Raw genomic sequence first — 6,291 nt, forward strand, 5'->3', positions numbered from 1 at the left:
AAATTGGATGCTTATCTTGCTGGGATCCTATGACCCCAGCTGACTTCCTACCCTTTGGGCAGGGGGCTGGACTAGGTGATCTTCCGAGGTCCCTTCCAGCCCTAATGTCTATGAAATCTATGAAAGGAGACATTATTTTTCTGCTCTTTGACAGTATGCGTGTAGTAGTTCTCAGTAATGGATCTACTGCAGATCCTTCTGAGGTTAAGATAGGAGTTAAGCAAGGCTGCATCAACACTCTTCTTGATATTCCTTAATCCCGATGCTTCACATGACCACCAAGTTTCCAGTTTAAGTAGAGCTACACTATTTAATCTTAGCCAACTCCGAAACAAAAACAAGACCAGCCCAAACACAATCATTGAACTCTAGTACACTGATGAAGCTGTAGTGTGTGCTCACTCAGAAGCAGACCTTCAGGCAATCGTCAACATCTTTACCAAGGTATACAAGAAAATGGGACTGATGCTTCACAGTTAGAAGACAAAGGTCCTCCATCAACAAGCTCTTAAGGAGCAGTGCCCAGCTCTGGTAATTCAGATTCAGAATGAGAGTCTGGAGAATATTGAATATTTTCCATACCTCAGATGCCATCTCTTGCAGAAGGCTGTTATTGATGACAAAATCCAACATCAGCTCAAATGTGCAAGTGCAGCCTTTAGATGCCTGAGGAAATGCATGTTTGAAGACCTTGACATCAGATCTGAAACCAAGCTCATGATTTATCAAGAAACTGATTCCCACCCTATTGTATGAAGCTGAGATGCAGACAACATATAGAAGACACCTCAATTCATTGGAGAAGTACCATCAACACTACCTGCATAAAATTCTCGGAATCCAGTGGAAAGGTAGATGCATCAACATTAGTGTCCTCTCACAAATAAACACCATGAGCATCAAGGCAATGATCATTCAACATCAACTTTGATAGGCCAGCCATTCCATTCAGATGTTCAGCTCCAGACTCCCTAAATAAGTTTTATTCTCTTAGCTCAATCAAGGCATATGATCAGAGGGCAAAGTGTTTCAAGGATGTCCTCAAGGCCTACTTGAAAAAAATGCAACATCAACATCAATTTGTGGGAGACTATCACCCAGGTCTGCCCCAAATGGAGGAAGAGTTTGTAAAGATCTAAGTACTTCGTAACCTTATGAGCAAGATGGAAATGCGGGGGTGGCAGAAACAGCATGTCACAGACCAAGTAAAAAATCTGGAGCCACCCAACCCACATGGAATCACAGGCCCGAGTTGCAACAGAGTTCATTGATCTTGGTTCTGCCTTGTAACAGGGAGACAAACAACCTTGTTATGAGATACAATACTAGTAAAACTTACCAGGAGTCAGAGATGCCAGGCACAGATGGTGATGTCATCAAGTGGCGTCTCATGGCGGGCCAGTAACACACCTAAAAGAAGACATTAATTGTTGACTGGAAGAGGAGTGCAGAGGAAGCATTGAAAGATCGCCACCCACAAGCCTCTACCCCCGGAAGACAGAGTTTGAGAGAGAGCAACCAGGAAGGTTGAGGCAGCTCATCCAGAGGCATGGGAACATGTTAATGACTTGTCAGGATGGACAGTACACACCCAGAAACATGGAGGTAACTTCCTCGACCAAGCAAGAGGTGAGAAAGCTCAGGGAGATGGGTGGACATGGGTCTTGTGTTTGCCACATCTCCCACAGGGTTACTATCTGCAAATGTAATAATTCTACCCTCTATTTCATCATCTCCAGCATTCTCAGGGGGTGCACATGCACCCCCATGCACCCCCTGTGTGTCACCACTGTTGAGAGTGGTTTTCCAATCAGCTGTGCACCCACTTTACAGTAGCTTCATCTAGATAATAGTGTACTGATGAGAATCTCAAATTAGAAATAAAAAATTGCACCCAGAAGGATAATAAAGCTTTTCTGGATATATCGTGAATTCCATCACCTGAAGTCTTTAAACCAAGATTAGATGTCTTTCTAATCTAGTGTATTAGCTGTAGGCTTGGTACAGGAGTTACTAGTAAATATTTATGTCTTATGTTAATTTACACCAATGATTTTCAGCCAGAATGGCATGGCACCCTAGGGTACTTTGAGATCCTTTTAAGAGTTCAGCACAATATTAGCACTGTTAGGTGTGCCAATACCTAAACATTATGCACAAGATAAACACAGAGATTACAAATAAGAATCCATTGAGCCTAAAACATTCTGACCTGTAGAGACCAAATATAATTCCCAAGTGTCACATATTCTTGAAAACCTAGTTACTCTTTATGAGATTTAAGTGTCTCTAATGTTCCACCAATTTTTAGGTATTGGGTATATTAGTTGCTGGGAAAAATAGGTTTTATTTATTAAACTCATCACTAAATTCAAATATTTGTAAATAAGGACAGTGTACCTTAAAGTGAATATTTTCATGAAATACATGTTTCTGGTTTCCTCACATCCTGGCAATGTACTTGATATCCACTCAATTTTCATTGCTTTCAGTGACTTGATGAATTCTCTATTATCCTAACCCAGGACTGTCCAACTTTGGTGCGGTTGGGAGCCACACAGCACACTAGCCATATGCTTTGGGAGCAGATGCCCCGTGAGGTCATCCTTCCCCGCTGTGTGGGCTGCCCCGGTGACTCCCCGCAGCAAGGGCACCGCTGGCAGCACATGGCCATCCACCCCTTGCCACACAGGCAGTACCAGTGACATGCAGGCCCCTGCCCCATGTCTCAGGGGTATCACAGGTAACACATGGCCCCTCCACACCTTCCCATGTCATACAACAGTTGGAGGGACAGCTACAGAGGTCTACAGGCCACATGTTAACTGCTCATGGGCCAGATGTAGCTCATGGGCCACAAGTTGGACAGCCCTGGCGTAACATATCTTGAAATCTGGAAAACCAAAATAAAATTCTCAGACAAAATCTTTAATGAAGGGCTTAGTTTTATTAACATAATTAAGCCACTGCAGATACACTTGTACACTTCTGTGTGGGCATATTTATACTAAATGGTGTATTATACCAGAACAGAAAAGAATGTCATAAGTGTATCAGTACAGATCTTCTAGTAAATTTCTTCAAATAGACAAGCATTTTTAATGTTGAAAGAGACAGGATTTTTCACTTTCTCCAAAACATTTTGATTTTCTAGCTTTGAAACATCTATGGAGCTTTTCTATATAGCTGCAACATAATAGTTTAAATTACAGTATTCAGTGTAAGTAATTGTTTTAAAATATGGACATTAGAAATAAAGGTTCCACAATTAGCTTGACCTGATCTCCTGCCAAACTACACACCATTTGATATATGACATCCATAATAACTATCACACTTATCCAAAGGTTTTTTTCAAATGTTTTGGGAGCTGTTCAAGTTTTAAGTCATCTCCCCTTTATCCTCTCTAATATAAGTAATCAGTAAATATAGCCTTTTCCATTTATTTTGGGGAATGCATTACTTTGTGATCTATGTCACTGAACTGGATGTAAATGGATGATTGATTTCAAATCCACAACGAAGGAGAATTACATCATTAAAGAGGTCTTTGTAGTCTCGAAAAAAAGGTAAGCAGTATAGTTCTGACTTTGTCCTGGTTCTTTAACTTCATCACATCATGGGCTAACTTCTAGTTTTAAGAGTTAAAATTATATTTAAAAAGAAACTCAGACACATAAAGGTAAGGAAATCAACATGTAAGGCCAAACAACCTTGTTGCATAAAGACTAATGCCATACAGTAAGCATAGCACTAAAATCTTAATGAATGTGGACCCAAACTATAGTAAATTGATTTTTAAAAATTAGTTGTTTTTCCTATGTAGTTGTTACTATAGGGAAGAATTAAGGTTGTTTGGATGATTTAATTGTGCATTGTGCATCTTAATACTTTTGGGCCACGTCCAGACATGCATGGATGTTTGGTTCCCCAGGGACAATTAGTAGCAGCACACCTTGTGCTGCTACTAGCTGTCCCCAGTGAATGCCCGCACCACGCACGTGCTGGCACAAAGCAAGTTACCCCAGGTAGGGTACAGGAAGCTGAGGCCAGCACCCAGCTGGACCCAGCAGTCTTACCTGAAGTCCTGGGGGCCTCCTGGGCTGTAGAAGTGGCAATCCTGCTAGGCAGAGCCTGGCCAGCAGTGGAGCACAGCTCCGGATGGCCAGGCTCTGGCTTTGGGCAATGCATGCTGCTACTGCATGAGTAGCTCCGTTTTATTTCTCCATGGGTTTTTTTGACCCTTGGATAACCAAGGGTCAGAAAACCCCACCACACTGCTTCCTTACAGAGTGGAGAAAAAAACATGCTGTATGTGACACTGCAGACATGTCTACTGTGCCATATACTGTATGTTTTGTTGTTCTCCACACTATAAGGGAGTGGAGAACAACATACTGCAACACATACTGCACGGCCACGCTCACCTGGACATGGCCTTGGATACCTTTACCTATAAATTTCCTAGAGTTGTAATATTTACTTTTTCATATTTTCAATGACAAAAAAAATGTTTTTACAATAAAATTACAATTTTTTTCTCAATCTATACTTAATTGTATATAATTTGGTTTGTTTTTTCGGAGAATATTCTCTTGCTTCTCTCTTTTAATTGTTAAAAATTTCATGTACCAGCCATAAACAAGAAACCCAAAGATAACACTATCCAATATAATTAATAATTTAAATATAGAGATACATTTTTTAAATAAAATTTAACTTCTAAGCAGAGATTTACTAGTATAGAGTGGCACAACACAGCCAAAGTATGAAGGCCACTTAACTGCTTTAGCCTCTTTGCCATGTTGTTGTAGCACAAAGTGGGAAATAAAATTTGCCCTTAATGCAGACTTGTAAATCAAGAAGTTAACTCCACTTTATGTGAAAGGTGATAAGAAGGTCTAGTCTTTTGGTGGCAACTAGATCTGGATAATTTTTTTCAGCAAATATTAAATTAGGCAAAATAATTTAGCATCAAAAACCCACCAAATTATTAATAAATTCAGGTCTATTTTGCCAAACAACGCTGACTCTAAAAGAAATTGGGGTCTAGAGAAGTAGCCGTATCCAGAAGCGTAACTGACCAATACTATGCCTCGGGTACTACGGGGTACTCCTTTTAAGCAGGATTAGCCTAAAATTGCAATTTTTAAGATGCATTAAGGGTGCATGTCCACACTTGCATGCCCTTAATGAACCTTAAAAATGATGATTTAAGGCTACTCCTACCTAAATTTGATACCTGCATAAAGCAAGTATCAAATTTAGGCATGATTAACTAAGTCGTATTAGCCCACGTGAGATGCTTAATGCGGATTAACATGTCTGCACAGCGCTAATGCGACTTAACTAATTGCACCTAAAAGTTAACGTGCCTTAATGTGCATTAGTGTGTCTACGTGTAGATGCGTGCCTAAATCACCATAATGCACATTAAGCACAGGCGCATGAAGTTTAGGTGCATGTAAATACACGTGTAGACACAAACACTGTGTTCACCATATCATACATCTTCCTGCAGTGGCTCCAGCTGAGACAGCATGGAAGGCAAAGTAGTGTCCAGAAAAAGAGCAGCCAGTGGCCACAGTTCATTTTGCTGAGAAAGATTGTGTCACCTCCTTATTTTGCTGCCAACTTGCGTGTCCAGCAGCCAGGAAAACACATCTTTTTAATTGAAAAAAAAGGAAGTGATATCCCTCCCAGTAGCGGTGAACTACCAGCTGTTGCTCCTGCATTGCATGCCACCAGCACTTCCCTGCTCCTCCTCCTGCTAGAAATGGAACCACTGCAGGGAAGGTGCAGCATGTTTATGAGGAAACAGGGGATGGGGGACAGGAGGGTGAGGTGCCCCTTGCTTAGGCAGCACCCATAGCTTGTGCCCTCCTCACCTACTCACAGTTGTGCCACTGTCCTTCTATACAACATCTCACTGTTTACTGTACATACTCAGTATGTGGGAGACTTGGGTCCAATTTCTTCTTCTGCCTGATAGGATTCAAACACGTATCATCCCACTTCCCAGGATCATGACCATTAACCACCAAGCTAAACAATTATTCTCACCTACCTGTCTCAATGATTGTTTTGTATTTATGCATGAGCAAAGAAAGGTAGTTAGACATGTTAGTCTGAAGTCAGGCATCAGAAAGGGTAGATTTGTACCTTATAGATGAACTAAATCAGTGACATCCAACATCTGATTAAATGAGCTGGGGTTCACAAAAGTTTGTTATATATTGCCGGTTTAGTTGGCTATAAAATAAAAATCTACCCTGCCTTCTGCTTGTATCT

General features: G+C 40.9%; 1 long non-coding RNA gene across 2 annotated transcripts in view; it reads right to left on the reverse strand.

Moving 5' to 3' along the window:
- Positions 1-2,506, reverse strand: part of LOC109322380 — a 19,486-nt gene extending 16,980 nt beyond the window's left edge. For both annotated transcript variants that reach the window (XR_002104373.1, XR_002104374.1), the window contains exons 1-2: positions 2,401-2,506; positions 1,340-1,697 (exon numbers count right to left, since the gene is read on the reverse strand). This is a non-coding gene — a long non-coding RNA (uncharacterized LOC109322380). The remainder of the gene's footprint in view (positions 1-1,339; positions 1,698-2,400) is intronic.
- Between the last annotated feature and the right edge of the window lie 3,785 nt (positions 2,507-6,291).

Source organism: Crocodylus porosus, unplaced genomic scaffold (genome assembly GCF_001723895.1).
Source record: "Crocodylus porosus isolate Cpor-Errol unplaced genomic scaffold, CroPor_comp1, whole genome shotgun sequence".
NCBI classification, from domain to species: Eukaryota; Metazoa; Chordata; order Crocodylia; family Crocodylidae; genus Crocodylus; species Crocodylus porosus.